Consider the following 14,015-nt stretch of genomic DNA (forward strand, 5'->3'; position numbering starts at 1 on the left):
CCACGCGGACACAGAGAGAACACACCACAGTCCTCAGTTTGGTGTTTAAACTGGAGGTGTTTAGTCACCTCCAGGTGACTGTCTGTGAGGAGTTTAGTGTGTTCTCCCTGTGTCCGCGTGGGTTTCCTCCGGGTGACTGTCTGTGAGGAGTTTAGTGTGTTCTCCCTGTGTCAGCGGGGGTTTCCTCCGTATGACTGTCTGTGAGGAGTTTGGTGTGTTCTCCCTGTGTCACCCGGACAGTCAAATTTCAGACAGTCACCCGGAGGAAACCCACGCAGACACAGGGAGAACACACCACACTCCTCACAGACAGTCACCCGGAGGAAACCCACACAGACACAGGGAGAACACACCACACTCCTCACAGACAGTCACCCGGAGGAAACCCACACAGACACAGGGAGAACACACCACACTCCTCACAGACAGTCACCCGGAGGAAACCCACACAGACACAGGGAGAACACACCACACTCCTCACAGACAGTCACCCGGAGGAAACCCACGCAGACACAGGGAGAACACACCACACTCCTCACAGACAGTCACCCGGAGGAAACCCACACAGACACAGGGAGAACACACCACACTCCTCACAGACAGTCACCCGGAGGAAACCCACACAGACACAGGGAGAACACACCACACTCCTCACAGACAGTCACCCGGAGGAAACCCACGCAGACACAGGGAGAACACACCACACTCCTCACAGACAGTCACCCGGAGGAAACCCACACAGACACAGGGAGAACACACCACACTCCTCACAGACAGTCACCCGGAGCGGGAATCAAACCCACAACCTCCAGGTCCCTGGAGCTGTGTGACTGCGACACCTACCTGCTGCACCACCGTGTCGCCCCGCTTTTCTGCTTGTTTTGCTGTTTTGTTTGTATGTGTATGTGTCTATATGTGTTTTTGACATTGGTTGTAATGTTTTCATCCCATAGAGTTTCCATGCTTTTTCCATTTTGCTAAACTGATTTGTCATGTGTTGGTTCAATCGATATATGTTCGTACAAATGATTGTTTTGAATCATTGGTAACACTTGGGAATACTCCAGCTGTTCCCTTGCCCTTGTTCTGTTTTGATTTAGTTTTTGGTCATTTTTCGTTGGTCTGAGAGTTTGTTTGAAAGAATGTGTCTAAAGTGCTGCTGTGTATTCTGTGAGACTGTGTGTTCTGTCCATTTATGTGATTTGGAGAGAGGCTAAGGGTCTTATTTGTTTGTGTCTGGTCTTGATTTGTTTTCAAGCATAGAACTATTTGGCAGTGATCTGAGAGATGTAGCTGTGTAAAGACTACAAATGCTTTGATATGTCCAGGAGGGCGTGATCTACCTCACTGCTGTCTCAGGGAGTGTCCTCTCCTCTTTTCATTTACACTTTTCAGACACAGGCTTTTACATGACAGCGTGTATTTTCCATTTTTTACTGATTGCCATAGATTTGTCTCTGAGTGTTTATACCTGTGTGGCAGGAGAGGATTTGTTAAGGTGTGTTTGGTGTAATGGCTACATCAATAAAATCATTTTCGCTGGCAGTTCTTGCATTTAAATCGCCACAGAGTAAAATACGACTCAGTCTCTGAAAATGACTTGTTTTCTTTTGAATGTATAGTGGGTTGTATATTAATAGCACATAAATTCATTCATTCATTCATTCATTATCTGTAACCCTAATCCAGTTCAGGGTCGCGGTGGGTCCAGAGCCTACCTGGAATCATTGGGCGCAAGGTGGGAATACACCCTCCAGTCCTTCACAGGGCAACACACACACACTCACTCAGACACTCACACCTACGGACACTTTTGAATCGCCAATCCACCTACCAACGTGTGTTTTTGGACTGTGGGAGGAAACTGGAGCACCCAGAGGACACCCATGCGGACACAGGGAGAACACACCACACTGTCCTCACAGACAGTCACCCGGAGGAAACCCACGCAGACACAGAGAGAACACACCACACTCCTCACAGACAGTCACCCGGAGGAAACCCATGCAGACACAGGGAGAACACACCACACTCCTCACAGACAGTCACCCGGAGGAAACCCACTCAGACACAGGGAGAACACACTAAACTCCTCACGGACAGTCACCCGGAGGAAATCCACGCAGACACAGAGAGAACACACCACACTCCTCACAGACAGTCACCCGGAGGAAACCCACTCAGACACAGGGAGAACACACCACACTCCTCACAGACAGTCACCCGAAGGAAATCCACGCAGACACAGGGAGAACACACCACACTCCTCACAGACAGTCTCCTGGAGCGGGACTTGAACCCACAACCTCCAGGTCCCTGGAACTGTGTGACTGCGACACCTACCTGCTGCACCACTGTGCCACCCACATAAATACATATTTCTGCCATTTCTAATATGTTTATATTGATCTTCATACATAGATTATTTTTTTTGACAGGAGTTATGAATGATCTGTATTCTCTTTCTCTCTTTGCCTCCCTGCCTCCTCTCACTCTCTCTCTCTCTCTCTCTCTCGCTCTGTCTATTTTTGTCTTTCTGTCAGTCTTTCTCTCTCTCTCTCTGTCGGTCTCTCTCTCTCTCTCTCTCTCTCTCTCAGGACCTCCTGCATTATTTAAACCATAAAAATCCTAAGCTGAATAATAAATTGCCGTAGCTGTATTATGTTATTCTGGAGAATCTGCTAAAAATGGCGTACACTTTAACACTCATTAAAAATACAGAGATCTGTGAATATTCCTGGTGGTGCAAATTGTAAATGACCCCAGTCTCCTGTTCCAAAGCCCCGCCTCTTACTTCACGCTGAGTTTTTACCTTTTGCAAATGGTGAACGCGTCCCTCTGTGTGTGAAGAGACTCGAGGATGGAGCAGAGCCGAGCCTCTGTAGCTTTAAAATCCTTATCTGGTCATGGATTAAACCCCTAAAAATTCAACTCTGTTCAGAATTACAAATGTAGAAGTTCGTTCCAATATAAATTATTCACTAATGCCTTTAAAGTATCTCAGCTGTAACTCCACACCTTCACCTTCATTCAGTACGTGCTGATCTGCGAATATGCAATCAGTCCTGGCCTCTATCTACACCCAACCCTCCTCTGCTCAAAAGCCCATGCTGCAGGTTCACAGGATTGGTTCCTTAGGTTTATGATGTAAGAAGCCCTGGTTGTCTGAATCCACCTCTTTGAGACTGTCCTTGATACACTCCATTTTCATAGTCAACATGCTCGGCCATAGCATTAACTGCTTTTTTCAGTCATCAAACATCTTCTAGTGTCTAAACAGGACCACACAGAAAAGTTAACAAGGTTGTAGTTAGTTAGTTACACTTATAGAGTGCCTTTCTAGACATCCAGGGATGCTTTACACTCAACACTGCTCAGAATGCCATTCCATTTTACACTCAGCAGCAGGTAGGTGTCGCAGTCACACAGCTCCAGGGACCTGGAGGTTGTGGGTTTGATTCCCGCTCCGGGTGAGGGAGGAATTGGTGTGTTCTCCCTGTGTCTGTGTGGGTTTCCTTCGGGTGACTGTCTGTGAGGAGTGTGGTGTGTTCTCCCTGTGTCTGCATGGGTTTCCTCCGGGTGATTGTCTGCGAGGAGTGTGGTGTGTTCTCCCTGTGTCTGCGTGGGTTTCCTCCGGGTGACTGTCTGTGAGGAGTGTGGTGTGTTCTCCCTGTGTCTGCGTGGATTTCCTCCGGGTGACTGTCTGTGAGGAGTGAGGTGTGTTCTCTCTGTGTCTGAGTGGGTTTCCTCCGGGTGACTGTCTGTGAGGAGTGAGGTGTGTTCTCCCTGTGTCTGTGTGGGTTTCCCCCGGGTGACTGTCTGTGAGGAGTGTGGTGTGTTCTCCCTGTGTCTGTGTGGGTTTCCTCCGGGTGACTGTCTGTGAGGAGTGAGGTGTGTTCTCCCTGTGTCTGCGTGGGTTTCCTCCGGGTGACTGTCTGTGAGGAGTGAGGTGTGTTCTCCCTGTGTCTGTGTGGGTTTCCTCCGGGTGACTGTCTGTGAGGAGTGTGGTGTGTTCTCCCTGTGTCTGCGTGGGTTTCCTCCGGGTGCTCCGGTTTCTTCCCACGGTCCAAAAACACACGTTGGTAGGTGGATTGGTGACTCAAAAGTGTCCGTAGGTGTGAGTGAATGTGTGAGTATGTGTCGCCCTGTGAAGGACTGGCGCCCCCTCCAGGGTGTGTTCCTGCCTTGCGCCCAATGATTCCAGGTAGGCTCTGGACCCACCGCGACCCTGAACTGGATAAGGGTTACAGATAATGAATGAATGAATGAATGAATGAATACACAGAGGAGAAGCGACAGTCAAACGCACACAGTTTACTTGGATGACTGCATCAGTCACTTTGATTCACCCAGGATAGAGCGCCAATCCATATCTGGGCACACATACAGATATTCATTCACATACACACTCATTCACTCACACCAGGACATGTAGCCAAATTCACCCAACCTCCATGTTTTTGTTTTAATATTGTGCTTTTTAGACTGTGGGAGGAAACCGGAGGCACAGATGGGCCTAGAAGACAAGATCCCAGCGCTGAGAGGCGAACGTGCTATCCATTTGGGTTTTCTGCACCACCCTAAATAGAAGACTTTCCAAGCCAAGGTAGACATCTTAATCGAACTTCTCTTTCTTTATATTGTTGAACATTTATATTGTGTGACATGTGCATCCTCAGACAGCATTGCATAAGAAACTATCATTCTACTATGATAAATATAGCCACACAGGCTCAGGTAAAACATGGTCACAACATAGTCTACCGCTGCATCAAGAAATGCAACCTGAAACTCAAGGAGTTACTCAAGGAGAAATCCATATTTTAACTGTATGCAGAAGTTCTTAGACAATCTGGAAGACAGTGGAAATGTGTGCTGTGGTCAGATGAGTTCACATTTCAGCTTATTTTGGGAGTAAAATGGAGTACTCGATTTTTATAAGTGAAAAGGGCAAGAAACCTAATCTCTCATGGGACTATGGGGGTACGTCAGCGTCTATGGCATGGATGACGTGTATATGTGAAAGTATCATGGATGTAGAGGTGTTTCTTGGGAGTTTAGAGACATAAGAGCTGCCGTTAAGTCACTGTATTTTCCCAGGAAGTCCATGGTTATTTCAGCGTGACGAGAGAGCGATCAGCTTTTCTGTAAATACAGTTAGGAATTTTAATTTCATTTAATGGCACCATGTGACTGTGGTAGTGGATGAATTAGTGGTGCCTCGTTACTGCGGAGGAGAAGGGGTTGAAAAGCCAACATGAGACTTCTAAAGTGGCTCATTGAATGTAGTGTTCAGGGGCTTTCTAAGAGGATAGCACTGGGAGACAGCTCTATGATTAGGGGGCAGTTCTCTTTAATACGGCCCACTGTCCATTACCAGTGTTGACCTCTCTGAGGGTTCCCTTTCAGCCAATTGCTTGAACGTCTCCTCCGAGTTCATCATCTCTCTTTGGTGTCCGCAACGTCTGTTGCAGATGGCAGCACATGGCCCTGTTAACACTCCTGTCTCTCTCTTTCTCTATCTCTGCTTTTCTCTCCCTTCTTTCCACCCTCCCTTCTCTCTCTAACTCTCTGTGTATGTCTCTCTCTCTCTCTCTCCCTCTCTCTCCTCTGCGATAGTGAGGTGACTCATTCTTGAACTGTCATCTCTACCTCCGCACCCAGTCTGTTCTCATCTTCTACGACCTGTGACGTCTGGAGGAGTGCGGCTCTACTCACTTTGCTCCTCCATCTACTGTATAGTTTTCTTATCTTCTTTCTTTCATACTTATTACGACATCAGATAATTCAGTTTCTTTCATATCCTGTTTCTTGATTATGTAGAGTGATGTATCTATAAAATAAGCACCATTCATTACCTTTGGGATGTGTTGGAATTGTGTTTGGAATGGGGTCAACTCTCTTGTGGCTGGACGCAAGCAAATCCTCACAGCAGTGTTGCAGCAAAAGTTGTAAAGTCTTCTCAGAAGTGTATGGGCTGCTCCTGCATCAAATAATGGAAACAAATACTTCAAGTGTTAGAAGCTGGTTTTATTTTCTGCCAAGTGTTTCCAAACTGTACCAATAATATCTGATCCTTCCCAGTCTATAGGCCAAAACATTGTGTGTCACTCTGATAATAAAACAAGATCTCCAACAAATGAGTACATATTTTTCTAAAAAGACCGCTTCAGAAATGTGTAACCTTTGTAGTTACTTTGTGTTCACTAAAGGTGCTTTTCTACCACATGGGTCTAGCTCTACACGACTCGACTCGACAAGGCTTGGCTCGGCACTCTTAAAGCTTGTCGCTTTTCCACTGGGAGAACACACCGCACTCCTCACAGACAGTCACCCGGAGGAAACCCACGCAGACACAGGGAGAACACACCACACTTCTCACAGACAGTCACCCGGAGGAAACCCACGCAGACACAGGGAGAACACACCACACTCCTCACAGACAGTCACCCGGAGGAAACCCACGCAGACACAGAGAGAACACACCACACTCCTCACAGACAATCACTCGGAGGAAACCCACGCAGACACAGGGAGAACACACCACACTCCTCACAGACAGTCACCCGGAGGAAACCCACGCAGACACAGAGAGAACACACCACACTCCTCACAGACAGTCACCCGGAGGAAACCCACGCAGACACAGGGAGAACACACCACACTCCTCACAGACAGTCACCCGGAGGAAACCCACACAGACACAGAGTGAACACACCACACTCCTCACAGACAGTCACCCATGCACCCACTAAAACTAATACACATTTTAGTCAGAAGTCTAAAACTAAATTAAAATCAGCTGCTACAATTAACTGCTCAGGAGCCATTGTGACACTGGTCAAGAATGGTTACAGATTGAAGGGTCAAGCTGTGGATGCAGCTTTGGCTTGAAAAGTTTTTGACTAGATGTTGGAGCAGTGTTGTGTGGATTTGATTGTATCCAGCCCTTAGGACTATAGTGAATGTCGGAGGCTTAGTTCAGGATGATAAATGCCATTCCAGCTCATCCCAAATGTACCGGATGGCCCTTGCAATGCTCTACAGGCCAGTGCTGGATGGTTATATGCCCATTACTCTTGGCATTGGGCACCTTAGACATAGATATACCATTCTGTGGAGATCATACAACCTGCTGTAACCTGAGATAGCAATGATTACTCTTTAAATGAGCTGAATTCACTGATTAGAACCACAATGCTCCAATGGCTGGATGCAGACTGTACGTAGGAGAAGAAAGCCCTCACTGGAAAACTCACCCATGGACTCATCAAGACCCACTCTTCCGAAGGATGCACAGTAGGTTTGCGGGAGTGACAGTCTGATGACACATCTGCTTTGTGGAAAAGTGACTTGCTCAGAAAGAGAGAGCGTGAGGGAGGACAAGCCCCACAAAATATAAAAGACAAAAGAAAAGAACTTCTTAATATCTCGGGAGTTTCTCCAAGTTGGCAATGAGTTCAGATGGAGAGGCACAGGGGAGATGTTTCATACAAGACTCAATATCAAAAAGAGCACAGAATTCTTATCACTGTCTTCTCTTGAGTCCTAAACACGGCTTAAACATTATTGTATCCCTATTTCTGGGGTCTTAATGAAACTTCTGTGACATACCACAAGGATTAAACACCACAGCAGCATTCTTCCCTCTTCAGAACGGCCAGTTTCAGTGCCTGTTGTTTTAAATGAGAGTGAGCCACAGCTCATTTTAGCACGAGGGCCCAGGAGCGAGGAGCTGAAGCTCTGAATTTCAGCCGTTTTTGCTTGGTTGTTTTATTCTCTGTTCTCCTGTCGTTCATATTTAATCAGTACGTTCATTTCTCATTGAACTTCAGTCATTTCTCATTCTGTTCAAACCTCATTTTGAAGCTGTAAGTATGATATGTCATGACTGAAATAAGAGGTCCAAACCATAGCTAAACATTTCTGCTTTGAATCTGCAGTGTTCTAAAGACTCAAAATGATGAATTCAGACAGCTAGGGTTTCTGATGTCATAAATCTAAAGAGAAAATCCCGTCAACTATGGGTTCAAGACTTAAGCTGAAGATGAAGATGGAGATAGAGGCCAGGAATATTTGTCAATTCATAGATGTTCATGTACTGAACAAAACCAAGGATACCAGGGATACATTCAATCCATTTTGATGAACATGGATACGTTTTTTGATTTTATTTATGGACACCGAGGGGGACATTATGTCCCAGTATTTATCAGAGTGATTATGTCAAAAGTACTTCTTTCATGAGATACACCTTCCTTTGTAGACCCTGAATGAAGAAGTTTATGCTCCATAGAGTGGGTCTTCCAAACGAGGTGACCATGGTTAAAACAGATTTTCTTTTATACAGAATCTCTGACAATTCCAGGCCACTAGGTGTCAGTATAATGAATGTTTTTAAATATGAAGGAGAAGCATTGAAGAACATGAATGATTGAGGATCTACTGAACCACTGTGAACTTGAGAGACCATTGAGCGCCCACAATCCCCCCAAAGAGCTATCATGCTAACATGCCAAATTTATGCTAAATGACCCTGCTGCACATAGGTCACATCTCAATGGCTTTGGCACTTCAGTTTTTTTTAAAGCTCTGCCTCGTTCTCGCAGTCCTTTTGAACATTTTTCTGAAGATCACATCTTTCTTAAACATATTGTGCCCTCTGGTGGTGGAGGGGAAGCATTTCAATGCAAAGTTCCTCCACTTTCCGAGCCCTTGTTCAATACTGAGAATGAAAAATGAGTTTTTATTTGTTCTGTCGCTGTTCAATCAGACGAGATGATTGGAAACTGATTACAGTGGAAGCCTTTGGTGGAAAAACAGGGATTAGCACAAAAAAAAAAAAAAAAAAAGTTTGAGAGAAGTTTGGAAACACATGAGAATGACAATGACACAAATGAGTGGTCCATCATCCATTCATTATTCTTCTGTAGCCACTTCATCTTTATCCTGGTCAGGGTCATGACAGGAATCATTTTGGTGTATGGCAATGTGTCTATTTTGCTGGCAATAATAATAATCATAATAATAATCCATTATCTGTAACCCTTATCCAGTTCAGGGTCGCGGTGGGTCCAGAGCCTACCTGGAATCATTGGGCGCAAGGTGGGAATACACCCTGGAGGGGGCACTGGTCCTTCACAGGGCAACACAAACGTGTGTTTTTGGACTGTGGGAGGAAACCGGAGCACCCGGAGGAAACCCACGCAGACACAGGGAGAACACACCACACTCCTCACAGACAGTCACCCGGAGGAAACCCACGCAGACACAGGGAGAACACACCACACTCCTCACAGACAGTCACCCGGAGGAAACCCACACAGACACAGGGAGAACACACCACACTCCTCACAGACAGTCACCTGGAGGAAACCCACGCAGACACAGGGAGAACACACCACACTCCTCACAGACTTTGAAGCTGGGCATTGTTTAGTGGAAAGCACCACAGCCTTTCACCCAGTGGGTTTGATTCCCAGTTCAGACAGGAACCCACACTACAACAATAAACACCTTTGTGAAGACTCCCAGCACCTGGCCACTCCTGTAACGTGGTTAAAACCTCAGACTCAGACTGGACTTACAGGAAGGCCACAGGGCTGAGGTGGGCTATGGGGCTGTGGTGGTCAATCAATGCATTAAAATCAGTCACACTTTCGTTGTATGTTTTTTTCTGAATGTGTTTTTGTCTTTTGAAAGCACAAATGTGGATTTAAAGCCTGAAGCAGAAGTGAAAGCTCTGTATGTTTTAGTTTAGAGGTGAAGTGGTGTATGTGTCGTGTGAAGGTCCTCTTTCGGGCTGTCTGGACATGGCAGAACTGTGAAGTGTTTTCACATCCTGTTTTCAGTGCAATCTGTCTATTTCAGTGTGTTATAGGAACATCTTACAAAGCGGTCACACAGCAGAACAGCTGCAGTGTTCATTTCAGCAGCTGATTTTGGTTTCATTTTAGTCTTAGTTTTTGAGTAAAATGTGAATTCATTTCTTTTTTTTTTTAGTTTAGATTTATTCCACAAAATCTACAAATATATTAAGTTTAAAAAATATTTGCCTAGTTTTCGTTGTGTATTTTTAAAATCTTTACTGTTTTTAGAGTTATTTTTACTATTTAACGGTGTTGGGAAACTCTAATAGGCGTCTTGCCTGTGACGTAGACGGTGGACAACACTCTAGAAGTTGCACTTAATTTAATGCAAAATGACGAAAAGGTGTGTTGTTTTTGGCTGCAATCATTCAATGTACAGTGGGACATCTGTGAACAAATGACCCAAAGATCCCAAAATATCCAGAACATGGACTAAATTTGTCCACTTTAAACGGGCACTTTGGAAAGGACCATCCGCTCACTCCGTTATCTGTAGCTCATTTCACTGGCGCTTTTCCAACAATATGGGCATGTAAGGACACCAACGAAAGGTGTTCAAGAGCCTCTGTAACATGGAGGTAAACAGGGTAAGGACACTCACTTCGCCTGTTTTAGTTGGTGTTAGTTAACGTTAGCTTGACTCGCTAAACTCGGTGTCTCAGATTATACTCGGCTACGTAGCTGCATTACGGAGGTTTATAGTGTCGGATGAATTCGAGTTCGACTTCGATCACATTTACAAGAATAACGGTACCTCTACATTTGAGTTTAGCTTATTGCTAGGCTATTGTCATGAATAATGTTGGTTATTTAGCTAGATACTGTCATAACAGTCAGTCATAACGGTGTTTTACCGCGGCGTTGTTCAGCTGTTGTCCACCAGTGACGTCACGGTTGCGTTCAAGAATTTCCGTAGGAGCTCGGGTTTTTCCGTCAATTTAATAAAATTGTCAGTTTTAAAGCAAATTAAGCTGCTATTTTCATTTTAATTCATACTTATATCTGTCAGTAACTACAATAATGTGGAATATTCATGGAGGTCCATTAAGTGGTGCTTAGCCTTTAACTATCAAAGTTATGGAATGAATATGTCCACTTTTGTCTTCAAGTTCATTTGGCATTTATTTAACATTAACATAGTTGACTCCAAGAGATTCAAGTCTCTGAATCATTGGCCAAGAGTTGATACGAGTGACACCCAAAGGCTCAAAGAATCAGTTCTTTAGGAGTCGACTCCTCTTCACTGACTCTGTTTACTTTGACTTTATTCCACCTGTACACTCTCACTGTAAACAGAGACTCTGCTCCGAGGGACAGCTTTGGAACCAGACTCTGAAAACAATGTTGGACATTATTCACTGTTAAATCCATGCAGTCGCTGGACTGTGAAGAAGAACAATGGTTTTTAAGATAGAAATTGAGTCGACTCATGCAATTTAAGACCAAATCTCCTTATACATCTCCATTTGTTAAATTATATTCCTGGGGTTTTTTTACTTGCAATTTTCTGTTTTCAACTCAGATATAACGTGTCGTTTATCAGTTCTTCACATTATTGTTTAGTTTTTTATTCCCTGATGGGAAGTGCAAAACATTTGGTCATAACATGTGTGAGTGACAGAGTGAGGGACCCAAGATGTGGATTGAACCCAGGCTCCTGACACCCTTTAATATCACAGTCAACATTATTTTCCTTATTACAGTAGCAGCACTGATTATGTCTCATTTCCCTGGGATGTAGTGTGTCTTTCTTCATTGTTTTCATGAATTTCCTGCTTATGTAGCTGCTGGTGATTTACTGAAAGCAGGTCTGAGATCAGGCTTGTTGTTTTTCCAAAATAATGGAGTTTTTGTGATATCTGCTTGGAGACTGAGCTAGGTGAAAAACAGTAGGTCATTTTTTCACAAAAGGAGTGAGAAAAGCAGCAACAGGATCCATTCAGATGGAAACAGAAACACAGAAGCTCCTGAAGGAAGGAAAGAAGGAAATACCCAGGGCTCCATGTAAATTTGACCCCGTCTGAATTCCTGATATCAGCACAACACCAACACCATGGTGTAGACCTCAGAAGTCTGTACCTATCACTTACAGGATCCCACTTTTCTGACTTCACAAACCTAAAACTAACCACAATATGATTTCAGGTCACAATCCACTCAATACACACATGGGATTAATCCAGAAAACAGAACAACAGTGGGGTGAGTCTGAAGGGGCGTGAGCCACGGTCCCTGACCGGCATCATGTGCCCAGTTGACTTTATTACCGCGTCCTCGGAGAAACACCACCACATCATCACTTTTCCATAACATCAAAGGTGTCATGTTAATTGCCCTTCATCTGCTGAATCCAAAGTCTCGTCCCTTTCTGACGCCCGTTCACGCGAGGACTTTACCCTTAATGAGCAACGTGTTAGTCCCTGAGAAAGTTCACACTGGGTGTGTTTACCCTGATGGCTTACTGACCACACAGTCTTTAAAATGTTAGGGAGTGGTGCCGTGAAGAATCAGAAAGAAAATCCCTGTCTTTTTTTTTCAGCATTTTTACCGTCGCAGACAAATGTCCAGTGTCGGAAAATAAATCATGACTCTAGCTAGAGCCATCGTTTGGTGTGAGGTCACCAGAAGTCACCGTCTGTGACTAAAAACTAATTGGCTTTAGATGTGAGAGGGTGTCAGGCTTTTCAGAGACTTTTCAAAAGTCTAGAGTACGTTCAGCATAAGAAGCCCCAGAATAGAGTTCAGCAGCAAAGTGATTAAGCTGCTTCAGGAAGGCAGGCAGGCAGTTAATTACTTTGAGAATGATTGGTTGTGTTTAAACTAGGACACAATGTGTCTTTGATGTGAAGCACTGAATAGAATCCCTTTGTTCACCAGTTTCTAACTTTGAGTGAGTGACTGAATGGGTTCCATGAGGTGCTTCACATTTAAAGCTACCGTTGTAAAATGATTTAAACGTAAGTCATTTTCCATGGTCATGATATTAGTTCATAAAAACAGATAGATCTGCATTAAGTATTTTTTTACTGATCAGAAACTCTTATTTATATGATTATCATTTTATGCCAAAGACTAGAAACAAGATTATTATTCTATGATTACCAAGTAATTAATAAGTTACTAAGCACTAATTAATTTTGGAAGCGTTGAATGATTTGCTAACGAAATAAGACACTTTCAGTGGATAAAAATGTCCTAAAATGATCAGAAATATGTTGCGTTACCTTTTAATAATCTTACTACATTCTTCTCAAAGGACGATTTAAGGTTTAATCTCTAGTAGTAAACTGTACCACCTTTTTCATAAATTCTATTAGACAACTGACCTCAGAGAACCTCAGAGAACATCGGTTTGGGTTCTGATGATTAGTTTATAAGATTCTCTTGGTTCTCTCTGGACACACATTTTTTTTAAAAATGTTATTACTACTTAATCAAGTCATTTAATAAAGGGTTAGTTCAGTTTGTCCTTAGTTGGAATATTATTATATGTGCATACAAACTGCTAATTATGCTTCTGATTAATTAATAACTGTATATGCTTACGAAATAAAGTAGTATGAGTGTTAACTAGTGCTTAAGTCTCATTAATTACCAGTTCCTAAATCTTCAAAAACATATTGTTTTATGCCAAAGACTAAAAACAAGATTATTATGCTATTAATACCAAGAAATTAATAAGTTACAAAGCATTAATCAATTAATAACAAGTTAAAACTTGCATTTGTTTGTCTCTGGTGCTTCCGCTCTTTAGCTAGGTCTCCCTTATCACATGACCATCCCAAACTAAGAGGATGAGGTCTTTGCTTGACGTCACTTCCTCTAAAACATTTATAGCCTGAAGTAGAATTACACTAATGTTGTACTTCTGTTATTTATTTAAGAGACTTCTAACAACATCACAGCGAAAAAGTCACAGTGACAGTTTAGTTCACGTCTGTGGGTTGTGGTCTGGGTGGAAGGTCACACACCCCCGGCTATGAACATCTGTTTTCTGTCATTTGCTTTTATAAATTTGCTTTTATACCTGTAAAAAACACTTCGTAGCAAGCTGTGAACATTCCAGTGACAGCTTTGATCTGCTGCTTCCAGTTTTCTGTGTTAATGTGTTTATAGGAACATTGTGAGGATTTGATTGCATTAAGC

The sequence above is a fragment of the Hoplias malabaricus genome, chromosome 7 (assembly GCF_029633855.1).
Source record: "Hoplias malabaricus isolate fHopMal1 chromosome 7, fHopMal1.hap1, whole genome shotgun sequence".
Classification (NCBI taxonomy): Eukaryota; Metazoa; Chordata; class Actinopteri; order Characiformes; family Erythrinidae; genus Hoplias; species Hoplias malabaricus.